The sequence below is a fragment of the Crocodylus siamensis genome, chromosome 1, assembly GCF_052110815.1.
Source record: "Crocodylus siamensis isolate JL-2025a chromosome 1, ASM5211081v1, whole genome shotgun sequence".
Lineage (NCBI taxonomy): Eukaryota > Metazoa > Chordata > Crocodylia > Crocodylidae > Crocodylus > Crocodylus siamensis.
Genome location: NC_143395.1, coordinates 199,184,297 through 199,202,055, shown reverse-complemented (window position 1 = coordinate 199,202,055; position 17,759 = coordinate 199,184,297). Strand labels below are relative to the sequence as shown.

General features: G+C 46.9%; 1 long non-coding RNA gene across 1 annotated transcript; it reads left to right on the top strand.

Moving 5' to 3' along the window:
* The first annotated feature begins 423 nt into the window (after positions 1–423).
* Positions 424–5,963, top strand: LOC149873867 (uncharacterized). The gene is made up of 3 exons (XR_016443028.1): positions 424–552; positions 696–882; positions 4,206–5,963. It is a non-coding gene; the product is annotated as an uncharacterized LOC149873867 (long non-coding RNA).
* The last annotated feature ends 11,796 nt before the right edge of the window (positions 5,964–17,759 follow it).

Sequence of the window (17,759 nt, the reverse complement as noted above, 5' to 3'; positions counted from 1 at the left end):
TTGGGACTTTAAGCCCACTTTATGGAAATGGGAGGCTCCTCCCTAGCTTGCTCCTGCAGTCATCGGGCTGAAGGCAGGCAAAACTTGGGGGCATCCAAACCCCAAGCCTCTGGGCTTGCGTCTGCATGTAGGTGCCTGCCAAAAGACATTGGAAATATCTGAAGCCCCTGGGGGGTGTTTGCCAGTTTGTAGGGCTACTTATGGTTCTGCATTGACTCACAGATTTGGACCTGATTTGCCTGATTTGGCTTGGAACATGACAAATTAAAAAAAAAAAGTTTTTCCCAATACAGGTTTCCCTCACTTTATGCGGGTTCTGTATATGTGAATTATACCAAAAATTCATTATATACAAGGTAAATTCTTATGCGACCGGGGTGGTGGAAGCCTGGAGTCAGCCTCTTTGTGCAGTGTGCTGTGGGAGTGACACACACCAAAATATAGTCTCCTGTGTGGATCTGTGCTCCATGCTTGTTGTCAGTGACATGTGTTTCTGTAGTTGCCATCTTCATTATGATAGTGCCCTGTGCTTGTGCGTACTGTCTGCTGTAGGTGAGTACCAACATTGTCTTGTAAAAGTGGTAGAAATGGGTCTAGGGGTCAGTACAGTTGGGGTCTTGGAACATATCCCTATTTGTTAGTTGTAAAGTAGGTTCTTCCATTTATGCAAATTTGAGTTAAGCATCATTTTACAGGAACATGTACAGCATAAAGCAAGGGAAACCTGTATCCAGCCTAAACTTCCCTTGCTGCAACTTGGAATAGTTCCTCCATTGCCACCGCTGAGGTCAAGAAGTGATGTGCTTGAAGGCCTGTTTCAAAGTCCATGGAGATGAAGGGGACGTTCCTTTATCTTTGGATCAGACACTCAACAGAGGGAAGGTCAGTGCCATGAGGTCTGTGGGCCTGATGCTGCCCGCAGAAGGGTTTGCAACTCTGTTGCCCTAAGTGGAGTTACTCCCAGTTTATACCAGGCCCATTAGAATGAACAAGTTGGCACTCACTCCAGTTTCACACCTGCACAGTATCAGCTGGGGCAGTGCGCCTAAGCCACGTGCCCCACAGCAAAGGTTAGCACAGTCATAGACTCATAGAAAATGAGGGTTGGGAGGGATCTCAGGCAGTCGCATCTAGTCCAATCCCCTGCTCAAAGCAGGACCGTCCCCAACTAGATCATCCCAGCCAAGGCTTTGTTGAGCCAGGTCTTAAAAAGCTCCAAGGATGGAGATTCTACCACCTCTCTCGGTAACATGTTCCAGTGCTTCACCACTCTCCTAATGAGAGAGTTTTTCCTAATATCTAACCTAAACCTCCTTTGCTCAACCTAAACCCCCCTTGTAAGGTTGCTACTGGAAGCCGCTGTTGGGTCGGAAGGGAAGGAAGCTTGTATCTAGCTCAAGGGTGGCTCAGCCAGGGAGCACGTGTTTGGATGATCCTATCCCCTTGAAGCCAATGGGAGCTTGGTGGTGGGTTCAGTGCAGGCTTTTGACTACCCAAAAGAAGGAGGCTGTTCCGAGTCTGCTCAGCTTCCCAGTCAAGGCGTGAACCAGGCCATTCTCCCTGTGAAGTGCTCTTCCATTGTCTCAGGGAGTTTCCATGACAATGGGCAGCTGGGTGTCTCCTGCTGGGCAATCAGCAGCTCTCCAGTCTGAGACACTTGCTGAGTCAGTGGGAGTTTTGCCACTGACTAAAGTGGGACCAGGATTTCCCCTCTGCAGGATCTAACCTGTTGTGTAACATTCTGTCCTCTTCAATGTTAGCCTCACCAAACCCTGATTATTGTTTGTTAAATGCTGACAGCCTGATTGCTTCTGTGCAAGACAAAACATAGGCTTTTAAGAGCTTTCTTTCTGAAAATTACAATGGGCTGACTATAAAACATTTAACTCAGACCTAAAAATAATAAAATGGCTTATTTTTAAGATTAGATACTTACATGAGAATGCCAAGGGAGGGAGTTCCCCATTTTTTTTTCAATGAGATAAGTGAAAAAATGGCTTCTTTTTGTCCCTGTTTTTGGTGTATAGTTGTTCTCTGTGTTGCCTATTTCTTTCTTCTATGGCAAAATGGAAAAAAAAAAAGAAAAAGGGGGAAAGGAGAAAAGTAAAAATAAAAGACGTGGCATTAACATCTTAATTAAAAAATTACGAAAAAAAGTTAACAAAAGACAATCTTTATAATACAAAACATGAAGCACTATTTTTTGGGGGGGAGGTCAGTTTCACAATTTTTAACCAAATTGATTAAATACTATTGTTCAACCCATGCTTAATAAAGTTGGAAAGTTGTTCATAGCTTTCTTCACCAAACTTTTAACCCTAACATTTGCTGTGAAATAAGAATGTCCACACAGGGAACTAGAGTTAAGATGCTCTTTTGGACTGTTTCTTCATGGTTTTTTGTGTTGTTGTTTTTTTTTAACAAATGTCTCACTGTTCAACAAGATTGCTATTTTTTTTCCCTTTTAGATGACTTGTTGGATTTGTTGAAGCCAATAGGAATCTTTCTTTTGTCACAAGTCCATTGGGGGCATGACTTCACCCTAAGGGCAGGATCCAAAGCATATTATAAAGGCTTGTCTAGATAGAATAGTGGCATCCGTGCAATTGAGTGCTCCCTTTATACCAAAAGTGGCCAATTTGTGGCATAGGCATCCTCTCTCTGTGGGATGTGGCAGGCTGGGGAGGGGACAAGCAGCACAGTGGCAGCTAGGGCGAGGAGTAGAAAGCAAAGCAACAGATCAGGCAAGGGAAAGGGATTTAGGTGGCCCTAGGGGAAGGTGGAGGACTAATTTATGCCATGCTTGGCAAAAAGGCTGACCCCCAGTGATCTGTGCTATTGCAGACCTCTATTTTGAACCAGGACCGTCCTTTTCACAAGATCATCTAATGCCTGTCATAGCATGGCCAGGGTTGCTAGATGTTGCTCTTATACAAGAGATAAGCATCAGTATAATCAGATTGCTTTTGAATCAGTTTAGTTACACTGGGACAAACGTGCTAGTTACAACCAAACCAAAATCAATGGAAAGGCTGCTTTTAAATTTAACAGATTATGAATCAGATTTTGGAATGCTGTAGTTAATATCTAAAGGCTCGGGTTTTTCAGTGCTCTAAGCCCCAGATCCTCAAAAGTACTTAGGTGGCCAACTCCTACCATATTTAGGTGACTAACTCCCATTAAAATCAATATGGGCAAGGAAGCCATATTATTTTGAAGATCTAGACTTAATTTTACTTCTATTGATGTCAATGGTAAAACTGTAAAATTGTGCAGTTGAGTTCAACCAGTTCTGAACACTTTAGGAAATCCCAGTCAAACAGCATAAACAATTGGCTTTTTCTTTCATTGTACAAATCTTTTTTGTACAGAATGGTGACTCATAGGAGAGTTTAATTTACTCTCAGAGCTTAAAGATATTCCCCACTAGCATCACTGAAAGTTACTGGATGTACATGTACTGGAGGAGAAGAGACTTCAGTGTGCTTCAGGGAGTTTTTGCAATAATACTCTCAACACTTTAAAAATATCAAGAAGTAATGTTTCTGTTATGTCTGAGATTTTGTTTTATGCCAAAATAGAAGTATAAGTTATTTAACAGATTTTTACAATGCTTACTCAATTTAGGTTTATTTTATGTTAATCATTCTTGGTCATTTAACCAAAAACATTAGCAAATTGCTTTCATCATAAGCCTCATGAACCAATAACATGCAACTGGTTATTACATACAAGTCTCCTAGATATTTCTTGCTCTAGAAAACTTTCTACATGTAGGTCTTGCATTTAGCAAGGTGCTTCAGCCCATGCTTAACTGTAGTAAGATGCTTGAAGTTAGGCATTTAAGTATAGAACTAAATTGGGAACTAAATAGTTGTTGTTATAGAAGTAGTTGTAATCAATGTCCAGGTTCTAGTCATGTTCACGCTACCAGGTTCCAGAGGTCCTGGTAGTGTCCATGACTCTATCTTGAAGACCGAGTTATGGACCAGAACCCTACTATGCTAGGTGCTGTACAAAAAACAGTATGAAAAGACAGTTTCTGCTCCAAAGAGCTTACTGCTTCTGAGGAGACAACAGATGGGGTAAAGTTACATGTTACACTTAAACCATACTAAATCTATGGAGTGTTAAGTTGTGATAAAGTTAGAACATTATGCAAACAGTCACATGTTAAGGGTTAATACCATTTCTTGTCTCCACAGCTCAGACTTGCTACTAGATCACTGGTGAGCAGGGGTGTGGTTAGGAGCCAGGATACCTAGTCTATCCGTGTTCTGCATAGGAGGCTGGGAACAGTGCATCCTGGGGTGCTGGAGGACTGCAAATTGCTCGTTTTATCTCTGTGGAACAGACTGAAGTTACCCTAGCACAGCCCAGAGTTAACTCTCGCCTGAAATGGTATAACTTGGAGACATTCAGTGGACACTTAGCACAAGTTAACAAGATTTAACATGTGGATGATCATGTTTTAAGTGCCTTTACTATGATCTAAACATAACTTGTCACTTTATCTCACAGAAACGTACTTACGAGGAGACAGTGAGCTCGTCCCAATGGACAGTGCCCTAAAATGATCTTAGGTCTTTTCTTCTTCTGCCTGTGTACAGAACTAGCAGGATACATCATACCTTTAAAAGAGTTTGATAGAGTCCAATGGTCACATTAAAGCCCTACGTCTGCATATATTTATGCATTATCTTCACTAGAAATACACTAGCAGTTTGGACTTAAGCTACATCACTGAGCCTCTGTCATCATAGCTGTGCAGCTTGGTTATGTCTAGGGACCTACTGAAAGAATAATTTTGCAATTTTCACAGAAACCATGATTTCAGGCAGGATCCACAAAAAAGCACAGGCTCCCAGAAAAAAAAACTTACTCAAAATAAAATGCTGACTCCCTTTGGAGAGCCAGCAGTCCTCATGGCCACTGCAGCTCAGCCACACAACCCACCGTGGAGGAAGGAGGGAGAGGAGCTGGTGTGTGACGGCCAGAACCAGAGGGATTAATAAGAAATAAATATGTGCTTCTTGGAGGGATTTGGTATATTGCCTAACAGGTAATATTAGCTAATATCAGGCTTGTAAGTTCGTAACCCGCAAATGTAACTTGTCTGTCATAAGTTTAACCAAAATGATAAAACTAACTGTTCGTATTAATTGTGGAACTGACTGGGCCCCAAAGACGAGGCTGTAGCTGCAAGATTAGCTGACCTAATGGTTTTTGTTCAGGGTTCAGCCTTAACGATAAAAACTGGATCCAACTGCCTGGCACACCCAACACGTTCCAGGAAAGCATGTCCCAAGAAAGCATATTCAGAGAAACCTAAAAGGGTTGGGCTTAGGAGGAGTAATGTCAATTTCAAACCTAAAGTTGTTGCACTGTAATTTGCTTATTGGATAAACCCGAGTCTAGGTAGTAACCTTTTATGATAATTTTTAACACCTTTCAATCCCATAGAGTAACAGCTATAGGGCAAGATTGTGAGTGGCTCTAAAGCCAACAGATTAGCATAAGACTAGGTATAAAAAGTGCATGCATCAGGTGACCAGCAGGAAAGAGGGAACAGAATGGTCATTGCTGTTCCAAGCCTGGACTCCGGACTCCCAGTGTGAGTGAGGATCGGATCCTGATCAAGGGACCTTCCCCGGTAATCCCTCCGACATCGTCAATCGGGGACACCTGACTTCGCTGGAATCACTTGGCGTGCACCTGGCATCGAGGGACTATCCATAAGTTGCCAACCCATGTCTATCAACTCATCCCATCTGTCTATCTGTTGTTTTGAATAGGCCAGTGGCTGATACTTTTGCAGTGCCCAGTTGGCCTGCGACAGAATTGATCCATCTATCTGTTGTTATTATTTACTATTAGCTCTTTAATACTGCATTATCTGCTTATCACATTTATCTTTCTGTTAACTGTTGTGTGTGTAAGCTACAATAAATTGCCTTTGCATCACTCCCAACTTTGCCTCCTCTATCTGAAACTGAACCGAACAGCCCAGTGGCTGATACCCTCCCCGCGCCCAGTTGGCCTGCAATAGAATTGATACACTCACAGTGCCCAGCTGGTCTGTGACACTGGTGCCAGGGCAAAATGGCTGCTGCCTGGTGAGATTAAAAGCAATTAAACCATTGAGGGACATAGAGTTACCAGTTAAAGTCTGGGGGAAGCTTTACATTGCTAGGATTTTACTTTTCATCAGGTCAAGAAGACATATTTTCTTCCGTGTGTTTTAGGCTCATGCTCAACTTGACTCATCCCATCAAAGTCAATGGCCTGAGTGCCAATACATCGTGTAGTTTACCCCTGGCTTAGGCATCCTGCACCATTGCCAGGGGAGAATGACAACAAGGAAATATAACTGTGCAGTCATTCTCAACACAAATCTCCAGAATGTAAACAAGATGAGTTGGATTCTGTTTTGCTGAAAAGGAGAAGATAGAAAAAACAACAAAGGAAAACAAAACCCATCATGCTGACAGTGTTCTTTTCAACACCTCTGTTGAATATATGGGGTCTGTCAAGACAGTAATGACGTAATTAATAATAGCATGGGATAATCACATACCAATTTTTTTTAGAGAAACTATTTTAATTTTCAGCCTTGGTTGGGTGAGGGAAATGTATCCACTACATAGAAGTAATATTCAGGGCTTAAGTCAAAGGGAATGCACACCCTCTGACGTCTGAAGGGACATACCCAGGATACTGTTTTACTAAAATACGTTTAATTATGCTCAAGTAATTGGGAGGAGGGAGAAAGGAAACAGTTGGATTAGACAATAAATCAACAATGTGATGGTGTTGTAAAAAAAGCCAGATCCCCCCCTGGGGTGTATTAATGGGCGAATCTTATGCAAGATACAGGAGGTAATTATCCTGCTCCACTCACTCAGGTGCAAAACTATATCTACTTTGGGCACCATGCTTTTCAGAGACTATAGGCTAGCTGGAGGAAGTACAGAAGAGATTAAGAACTAGAAGAGATTTGAAAACATAATGTATCAGAGAAGGCTGGAGGAACTGGGTTTGTCTGCTTTAGAAAAGAGAAGACTTAGGAGGGACATGATAAAAAACTTCCAATATCTAAGAGATTGTTATAAAGGTGATGTTGATCAATTGTTCTCTCTGTCCACAGGGGACAGGGCAAGAAGTAAGGGTCTTAAACAGCAATGAGGGTGATTTAGGTTGAATATTAGCAAGATCTTTATAATTTAGAGGTAGATTCAGCATTGGAATAGACTACCTAAGGTGCATCTACATGAGACATTTATGGCAGAGTTGCCTAAGTAGCTCAGCAGTAAAGTCTCAGCATCTACAAATGCAGCCCTATTAGGCCGCCATAGATTAGTACTTATAAACAGAAGTCCTATCCTACTGCAGCATTCTTTAGCGTCCAACAGCGCACATGTAGATGCTGATGGGGCTGGCTGGGGTACAAGGATGGTTCAGTGCAGGGGCTGTCTGCTGGCTAGCTCCGTAGTATAGCACCTTTGTGCCCCAGCCAGACACAGCATGTTGAGCTGGGTCAGAGCAGCCCCAGGCTGGCAGGCTGACACCCCTGGACCCACTGCCAGCCAGGGCAGCTTCAACTCAGCTCAACATGCTGCGGTTCCAGATGCACATGGAAATGTGGCTCCCAGGAGCCATAACCTCTGGTGTGATATGTGCTGGAGTTTATTGCATTACATTAATTTCATGTGTAGATGCACCCCTAGAGAGGATGTAGGATCTCAGTCATTAGAAGATTTTAACTGCAGATTAGACAAACATGTTTAGGATGGTTTAGACAGGGATTGTCCTGCCTGGGCAGGGGTTGGACAAAATGACTTTCTGAGGCCCTTCCAAACTTATTTTCTATAATTGTGCTCCATGGTAGCTGGGGGTAAAACAACAATAAATCAGTTTTAATTGCAGCAAAGATTTCATCTGGATATTAGTAAAAACTTCCTAAGGATTAGAGCAGGGAAACACTGGAAGGAGATTTCTTGGGAAGGCTGCGGAATCTCCTTCACTGGAACTTTTTAAGAACAAGTTCAACAAACACCTGTCAGGAATGGTCTAGAGGTAGCTGATCCTGCTTCAGGGCAGGAACATGGCTTAGATGACCTCTTGGAGTCATCTTCAAGCTGACATTTCTGTGACACTATGATTCTGTGAAACAGCACTCAAGAGACACACATCGTGGTACAACCTGCTGACCCTGTTCTGCAAGGACAATGCATCCTAATGTTAGCAATATAGCCAAAGCAGAGATGTAACCAGTGCAGCCAGATGCTGGCCTGTCACACAGCAGTTATTTTCTGGCTTTTTCAAACTCTGTCCAGTCAGTTGTTGTTTCTTGAGCTGTTCTAGTTCCACTGATGGTTTTTTTAGACAGACTTAAATTAGCAAATAACAGCTGTTGAATGTGCCCCACAGTTGACTTACGAGAAAGGGATTGTGGGAGTTGCATCTGAAGCAGGACCTTTTTGTAGTGAGAACTAACAAGGAGGACAGGAGGACAGAGAGGTGCAAGGACAGATACACTTACAGAAAACAAAGTCTGCTGCCAAAAATAACGGCTTGATGCTCACTGTTGCTTAAAGTCTTGGAACCAGGACATCTTAAAGATAAAGCTTTGCAGACAGGGTTGGAAAACAAAGCAGCAATTATGTACATATGTGCCAGCAATGTTATTAAAAGAAAAGACATTGGGGGCAGGGGGAGGCATTGTCATATGGTGACCTGATCCCAGAGTAGAGGTCACCATGTGATTAATTTGGATCTCTCCAGTAAAGCTACTGCTTATAACTCTGAGTCCAGATTTTACTGTCTGTACTTGATGGCTATGTATGGAGCAGAGGTCAAGAAAGTGATGACTGTAGCATGGTTTAGTAAGTTGGACATGGTGCATATGTAGGATCAGAACCTGATTCACACAAGAAGAACAAAGCACAGATGCCCACATCTGATAGGAGTCCAAAGTATGTGAGCCAGTGAATTAGAGCATAGCTCTGTAGGCCTGGAGGTTTGGAGCGCATGGAGGGTCCTTCTGGCCAGGTATGGGCTTTGTAAGGATTTTTCCCTGGAGTTTGCTACTCTGACACAAGAATTACATTATCGAAAGAGGAGGGAGAGTAGAAATGAACACAAGAACATTCTCAAGCATTTAAAGCACCAAGGGAGGCTTTTTCTGAGGCACTGTCCTAACCTGATTTGCATGTTTGACAGAGTTCTGGGGCACAACTCAGCAGCCCTTCTGGCAGCCTTGGCACAAAAGTGCCATATTGAGATCACTCAGTGCGCTTTGCTTCTACATGGCTGCAGGAGCATGGACTGAAATATTCAGAATGTGAGGAAGCTGTTCTGCATGTATGTTGGCCTCTTCTGTATCACTGAACTCTGAAAAACTGCACTTCAGTCAATTGCATGTCCAATTGACCGCTTCAAAGGCAGTAAGAGTTGCTTCTGGGAGTGTCCATCAGCTGTTGCACTGTGACTGTTACATCTGCAAGATTCTGTAGCCACAGAAATGTGTTAAATCACTGTAACCTTAACTCTAAACAAAACAGGAGTGAAGTGGCAACTGCATCACTACACCTGTATCTCAGCAGGATCCTGCAGAGCTAACAGTTATATCCTACAGCTACCAATCAACTATATGTTTGCATAACCACACAGGGGTTGATCCTAATAAATTTAGTGATTCAGTTAATAGATAAGCAGCAAGTAGTTCTGAAAACTTCCTCTACACTGCCATTACCTGGCTTTGAGCATGCATGCCCAGGATAGATATCCAGGACTCACAAAGATGCATAGATATTCAGGGCTCACAAAGCCCAGGGATCATTTGTTTTACAAGGACCCAGAGTGACTGTATAGATCCTCAAGAGGCCTAGCCAGTGACTGATGGACCCCGATGGAGAAAGGCAGCCCTTCAAGGGTCCTCAGGCAAGAATGTCAATGGACCATCCCTGCTCAAGGAAAACACTTGGGAAAATGGTTCTATACAAGTATAGCTTATTATTAGTCAACTCAGGAAAAAGTCTGTCAGCTTTTCACACTGCTGCTGTGTACAAGAGGAAGAGGTTGGGTGCGGGATCTGTCTAACTTGCGTATAGTGATGGTAACTTTTCAGTGTAAGGTTGAGATCTGATCAGGATGATGTGCAGTATGTACTGACTCAGCTGGGGTGTGTTGATAGTTTAGTTACTGTGTTGGGCAGAACAGCAGTCTCAAACTTGAGGTCGGAAACTTCTCACTGATGCTCATTTTTTGAGCTGAGAGAAAATTAACAGGAAGTTCTGTGGAAGCACATGGCCAAAAATAAACAGCATCCTCATCCATTGGAACACATATGTGGGTGAACAACTTAGAGAAGCAGGCTTTGTAGGGCCATGAGGACCATGAAAAGGTGCTCCAGTAACAGCAATTACAAGGAGTTAAAAAAAAACTGCTAATGAGGCAGCAGGAAAGTTAGAAAGGAGACATGTGGTTTGCACAGCAGAGGCAGTAGGTGAAGAACACTGCAAAGACAGTTGGTGTTTCAGGCCTGAGTTTATGACCATACTGGGATGGATTGGTGACTAATGAAGAGAAACCTCAGTGGGTAGGACCCATGAATATGCAGGCACAGGGGATGACTTCAGTATTCTCCACCCCAGTAACAGCACATGCTGGTATTCCCACTGCTACCCTGAAAGACTAAAGTGATTGGAGCAAGGTATAGCAGAGTTTATGTCTATGCTAGACACAACTGTTCTCCATAGTGCTTATACCCCATATTAATATAGGCACCACATACTGGGAACCCCTGGCATTGTAGACACTGATTATATTGGAGAACTGTCATGTGTTTGGCCTGGCACTTGATATGTGTTGGTGGCTATGGATGGGGTTATTTTTCAAAGGCTGGAAGCAATTCCTACTTGTAAGCACATCTGATCAGCTACAGCCTGAGCCCTTGTAACAGGTGGTTTTTCCTTAATGGGTCTTCCCATGGCTACTGATTCAGAAAACGGACCCACTTTTGCAGTGTGGATGATGTTATAGATGTCATCTTCACAATTCAGCAGTTTCCCCATCTGCCATTGCCCTGAGCCTGGAGAAGACCATCCCAAACCATCCCCAAAGTTTCTTGCTATCCTAACTATTTTGGCGCATGAGCAATTGCAGACAAAACCTGTCCGTGCAGATACCATGGCCTGAGTTCCCTGAGGTCTGACCCACTGAAGACACATAGGTCCAATTCTCTGGATGTGCTATTTGATAGATGGACTGGTATTGGAAAAATCACTTCTCATGTTATTTAATTATCCAGCTCTTAATCCAACATCTCGATGGCCTCCATGCAAAGAATGGGCGGCACCTATAGCTAATATGGGTCAAATGTTATGGGAGAAAATTGGGAGGGTCTCCAAATCAAAGGGAGGGAGGGTTTCACTGTAAGAGTTAGAAACATGCTACCCAGACAGTGCTGAGAAATTTTGGGGGGTATGGCAGGGAGTCCTCAACTCAAAGGATATGGAAATGATCTAAAACAACCTGCACCTGCTGGTGAAGGACTTGAACCATTAATTGCTCCCAGTGATTCTGAATGTAAACAATAAAGTGGGTCAGGCCCGGCAGATAAAAGAAGTCTTAAATTCTATGATTTGGAATGCTGCTCACACACAGAGAGACCAGATAACCCCAGGCCTACCAAATGCAATGAATTAATCCAGTGAAAGTCTGCACTGTGCCTGCTTGGCAGAGATCTCATTTAATGATCTCTAAATGTTAGTGGCACCTTTGTTCTGGTAGCTCTGCTCCAGATATGTTGAAAGTCCAAAAAGGACCAAAAACTCCAGGGGAATGTGCTTTAAGGAAGCAGTGGCTGTGCTAATGGAAGGCAATGCAGGAGGAATCCTTGGTGCCAACCACTGCCTGTGCTTGGTGTGGACATGGAAAGAACACTCCAGTGTATCAAGTCATTTCTCTTGGTGTGGCCCCAGGAAAAAGTGGAGAAAGTATATCCACATACCAGAAAAAGTATCAGATTAGATGTAATAACACCTTCTACCTAGATCCCAGAGATGTAACTATCAATTCTGTGCTGTAAGGGCTGGGTCATGGGCAATCCGGTCTAGTGGTTGGGTCACTGGGGGAAGGGCAGGCGCCAGACCATGGACTGAATCAGAGGGGCAGGTATTAGAGACCAAATTACCAGATCCAAAGGGGAAGAGTCCAAACCAAAGGTTGAGTCAAGGTTCAGGAGTCAGAAGCTGGTGCCTAAATGAGGACAAGCTATGAGACAAAGCCAAAATGGGTTTATGCTAGGGGTTAGAACTGGAATCAAGGTGAACTATGAGTCAGAGACCACATTACCAGACCCAAGGGGAATATTCAAAGAGCCGAAGTCCAGGAACAGAGCTGAGCACGGTCAGGAGTCAGAGAACCAGGAGTGCAGGATCAGAAATCACAAGGCCAGAGCTGCAGAAGACCTGCTGGCTGGCTGCAGCCTCCTGATACAGGTGGAACTAAAAGTAGAAGCTGTTCTTCCCAGCAGGCTGTCAGGACTCAGCTAAGTGAGGCTCATGCCCTGTAGCCAGGTCAGCTGAACCCAGTGACCTAACCAGGGCCAGCTGAGACCTAGCCTGCAGGGGCATGACTAAGTGAGATGTCTGCCCTGCAGCCGTAGTAACTGAGCCTTACGAGCCAGCACAAGCTGAGCCCAAGACCCCCACCTCTGACTGGTTATGGGTCTGTTCTTACAGGACCCTTTTCTGTACAACTTACTGGTCTCCAGTCCTTGTGTGACTCCTGTCCCCATAACTCCTCTGTCACCCTGATTCCCGATTAATGGATCAGTGTCTGCACTTTGGTTTGACCTCGGCTTGCTTCCCTGTGCCACCTGGCTCTAAAAGCTGTGCTGAAGCCTTTTGAGGGTCTTACCTGCCCTGGGGACTGAAAGACCTCTTCTGCCATGTATTCCAGCATGGGCAGCATACATGAGCCTCCACTGAGGCCTGGCAGTGGCGACGAAGCATCGGCGGGGGAATCATAGAAGTCGGGTCAGAAGGGACTTTGTAGATCTTCAAGTCCGACCCCCTGCCAGGGCAGGAGAAAAACTGGGCTCAAATGACTCCAGCCAGGTAAGCATCAAGCCTCTTCTTAAAGACCCCCAGGGTAGGAGCCAGCACCACTTCCCTTGGAAGGCCCCTTGGAGCATCAGGAGCCCTTCCCACCATGGTCCCTGCCCCTGGCATCAGCAGCTCTGACAAGCCTGGGCCAGCACCTTCCCCACCAGGTCTGGGTGCGCAGCCCCACCTAGGAGACAGCTTGTGCATGGCACTCCAGCTTCTCCCCAAAGGGGGCCTCTGCCCGGGCAGCCAGGCATTGCACCCTGGGACACCGTAGAAAGCCACACAACTTCGCCGGCAGCAGGGGCAGACTCAGGCCACTGGGCATCATGCCCACTCCCATGCCACCCCCACCCGCTGCCACTGCCCCTGCACCTCCCCCCAGCCCATCTGCACTCCCCTTGCCCCCTGGGGTCCTCCCCCCACAGCATGCAGGGGGGGCAGGAGACCATTCAAAACTTTATTGAGCAGCTAGGCAGGCATGGGCCTGTCACATGAGGAGGAATGCATCAATGTCGGCAATGATGTCATCCTTGGCCGCAGGGGGCAGGGACGTGTAGCACAGGCACAGGTACCCCTCCAAGCGGTGGTGGATGTTGCAGGGCAGCGTGGGCTTGCCCACTGCACTGCCAAAGCTCAGGTCCCACGTCAGTTTCTCAGGTATGCCTGGAGCACCATGGCAAGCAGCAGCAGGGCATAGCAGGTCAGGCACCCCTTGGTCTGTGCAAATAGCTCCTTGCAGTGTGCCTGTGACAGTCAGCAGGGGCACGCTCAGGGTGCAGGGCAGGCACTGAGGGACTGGCCCTCTCTGGAGAGGCCCCCTGGGGGCAAGGCAGGGTGCCACCATCTCCACATCCCAGTCAGCTGAGAGCCCAGAGCCCATCCCCACTCTGAGCCCAGGTGCTGTGGGCCTAGTGGCAACAGAGGAGATGGGCTGGACTGCAGGAGAAGAAGGCAGGCAAGTAGGTCTGGAGCCTTTTATTTTAAAGAAATGTTTCATGTTCCAAGTCAAATCAAGTCCAAATCCATGAGTCAGTCCAGAACCATAAGTGGCCCTACAACCAGCAAGAAACCTTTACCCCACCAGGAGCTTCACATGTTTCCAATGTCTTTTGGCAGGCACCCTACCTGCAGACGCAAGCCCAGAGGCTTGGGGTTTGGATGCTGCCAAGTTTTACCTGCCCTCAGCCATATGGCCGCAGGAGCAAGCTAGGGAGGAGCCTCCCATTTCCATAAAGTGGGCTTAAAGTCCCAATACCTTGGTGGGTACTAAACCACGCCGGAAAAGCAGTTATCTCCCAGGCGCTTAAGGAAAACGGCCTTAATGGACCTAGATTCACGGTGTTTCCCCTGCCAGGTAAGTACGCCTCTCCCAGTGCTGCTGCCACCTACCCTGAGAGCAACCCGGCCCAGCACCCCACCTTCCCATGCTGGGCAGAGCCCAGCACAGCCCTAGCCCCAGCCCACCCTACCCCACACAGATCCAGGGGCACATGCCCCCATGCCCTCCTGGGGTGCATGAAGCAGCAGGAGCTATGTCCCTCAGATGAGCCGCTCCGCTCGTAGCTCAGTCTCATGCCGGCCCCCCCCCCCCCAGCTGTACAGTGCCTGCCACTCCCAGCCCCAGCCCCACTCCCTCCCTCACCACTGCCTGCATGCCCCTCTCCACTCCTGCTGCAGCCACCAGAAGCCCGTGGCTGGGTTGCCTTGCAGCCCTACCACTGCCCTGCATTTGTGGGGGGCTTAAGCCCCATTAGCTCCCCCACTTCCACCACCTCTTAGCATGATGCTGGTTGCGTATAGAAGGGCTGGGGGCTGGGGTTATCCATCCAGGTGGCCTACAGCAGGGAGTTCAGGATGTGAGTGACCTCAACGGGGGAGGTGAGGGTCCACCAGCATCCCTCCAGGCAGCTGAAGGTATACTCCACCAAGTACATGGGTCCAGCCCAGGCACCAGTTGAAGTGTGCCTGGTGGGAGTCCACCTAGCTGGTGTAGGGCCACACGAGCCGGGGAAGAGTGGATAAGCAGGGTCCCTGATGAGGAGAGGTAGGATCACCACTGTGCCCAGCTGGAGGTCTGGTACCCCTAGCACTAAGTGCCTGCTTTCCACCGGGACTGGCAGGGCAGAGTTGCGGAAGAGGTAGGCATTGTGGGCACTGACTGTCCAGCTGGCACTCACATTGGTGAAGGCACCACAGTGGTTAACAATAGCTTGGAGCATGACAGAGTGAAAGCCCTGCCAGCTGTAGTAGATGTGGTCAGCACAGAGCAGGTAGATGATGGGGATGTGGGTCTTGTCCAGGGCACAGAACCCCTTCACTACCGCCAGGGGGTTGTGCACCCCTTCACCACAGACCTCCAGGAGAATGTTCCGGGCAGTCACTTTGCCCACACCAAAGAAGTGGCTGATGTAGCACAGGCTGGCAGGCATGGCCAGCTTGAGCAGGGCAATGGCCAGCTGGGTACCTGCAGGGAGGGGTTACCATATGGTGGCATCCTACTGCTCCAGGTGCAGGTGGAGCTGTTTGAGGAGGTCCTGGAAGGTGGCCCAGGTCATCCAGAATGACTCCAGCCACTGTTCATCATCCCAGGTGTGCTCTACAATGGGCAGCCACCAGTCCTGACTGGCCGGGTGGCGGGGCTGGAGCTCCAGGAGCTCATGGATGGCATCAGTGGCAGGGTTCAGGTGTGTGTCATTGGCATCCCTGCTGAGGTCTGGGCAGCAACAGCACAGTGGCAGGGAGCCTGGGATGCTGGGGTGAGCCTGGCCATGTGGCCGTGCGATGCAGGGGGGGCCACCAGAGCCAAGACTGACCTGCACCAGGCAGCAGTCATTGCGGTCGCGAAGGAGGGCAAACAGAGTGTGCAACAGGAGCCCAGGGCACAGGTTGTTGCTCCCGGGGCCTGGGGGCACTACTGTGCCTAGATTCTTGGCGGCCCCAGGTGAACTTTTAGTATTGGGTCCCCCTTCTCCAGAGATAATAATAATAATTTTAACATTACCATTTTTGGGCCCCCTTTCTGCCCAGGCTTTGGGCGGCCTCCCAGTTCACCCATGCCTGTGTCCAGCCCTGCCTGGGTGTGGGGCAGCCATTGCACGGTTGTGGCAGCTGAAAAGTATGTCTGTGTGATAAAAGTGCTTGCTGAAGGCTCTATGAAGATTAGACCAGGTGTTTTTCTGTATCTGTTTAGATATTAAGCTATATGTTGTTGCTAAGAGCCTAATTAAAGTTTAAGATGTAGTGAGGCCTTGTATAAAGTAAGGCCTAGTAAATTTAGCAAAGCCTTGAAGGTGTAAGGCCCTGTGGCGTAGTTAACCTTACCTTATCAAAGGAATATAAGGCTTGTACTGCTATTGGTCAGTCTAAGGACAGTTAAAGTAAAAGGAATCTGAGTGGTTATATGTTATCAGTGTCCTTCAGAAGCTATAAGTTAGCTGCAATATTTGGAAACCATTCAGAAGGCAGATGCAGCTCTGTGAAAAGAATTAGTTAGCTGTTGCCTAGATCAGTGGGTCTATGGACCTCGAGGAGCCCAAGAACTGCATTTCAGGGTCCTTCCCAGTACCCCTCAGACAGTGCTGTTCAGGGACGTCTGACTTCGCTGAACTTTGTGGAAAGAGGAACTTGCTGTGCATCAGGCATCAGAGGGGACTGCTGATAAGTTTCCGATGTGAATTGCTTTTGTCTGTCATCGTTTGTCTTGTTACTACACATAGTTGTGTTTTTGTTAAGTCAATAAACCTTTCTTACCTTTCTACCCCCAACCATACTCTCAATCCCAAACCCTCCACAGGCGGCTGGGACAACAATGGGCACAGGCTCTGACCGTAGAGCCACAGAGCACTGTGCCAGCATGCTGCAGCCTGCTCTGGGCCAGAAGGCAGGTGGCCAGGGTGCAGCTGGGGCTGGCTTTTAAAGATGGCTCCTGTCCACAGGCAGCTGTGGCTGGAGCCTCCAACTCCCACTGGCTGCTGCAGAGAACCAGTGCAGGACCGGAGAGGGCAGGAGCAGTCTAGTGCCAGGAGAAGCAAATCTGCTCCTGAATGGCTACATGTATAGACACCTGCCCAGACACCTGCCCAGACACCTGCCCTGCAGGTTTACTCCTCAGGAAATTACTGCTGAGTAAACCCATCTAGCAGTATTTGCATGTGTAGATGCCCCCACAGACTGGCTATTTTCTGGCTTTTCAAACTCATTCAGTCAGTTGTTGGTTCTTGAGCTCATCTAGTTCCATTGACTTTTTTGAACAAAGTGAGTTAGTCCATGAACTGGATGGCTCAGAAAATCGACACTGGATCACAGAGATTTTTCCTTTAGGTTATTGCCTGATTTTGAATTAGGAGGAGTTATGCAAACATGTGGTGTGAGATCACTATGCCTCCATATTAAAAAAGTATACCTCATATATGAGAAAGAAACCTTCAAAACATGAAGAAGAAATAGCAGTGACTTCATAGACATTAGGGCTGGAAGGGACCTTGGAAGATCATCGAGTCCAGCCCCCTGCCCAAAGGGCAGGAAGTCAGCTGGGGTCATAGGATCCCAGCAAGATAAGCATCCAAATTTCTCTTGAAGGTGTTCCAAGTGGCGCTTGAACCACCTCCAGCAACAGTTTATTCCAGACCTTGGGGGCTTGGACAG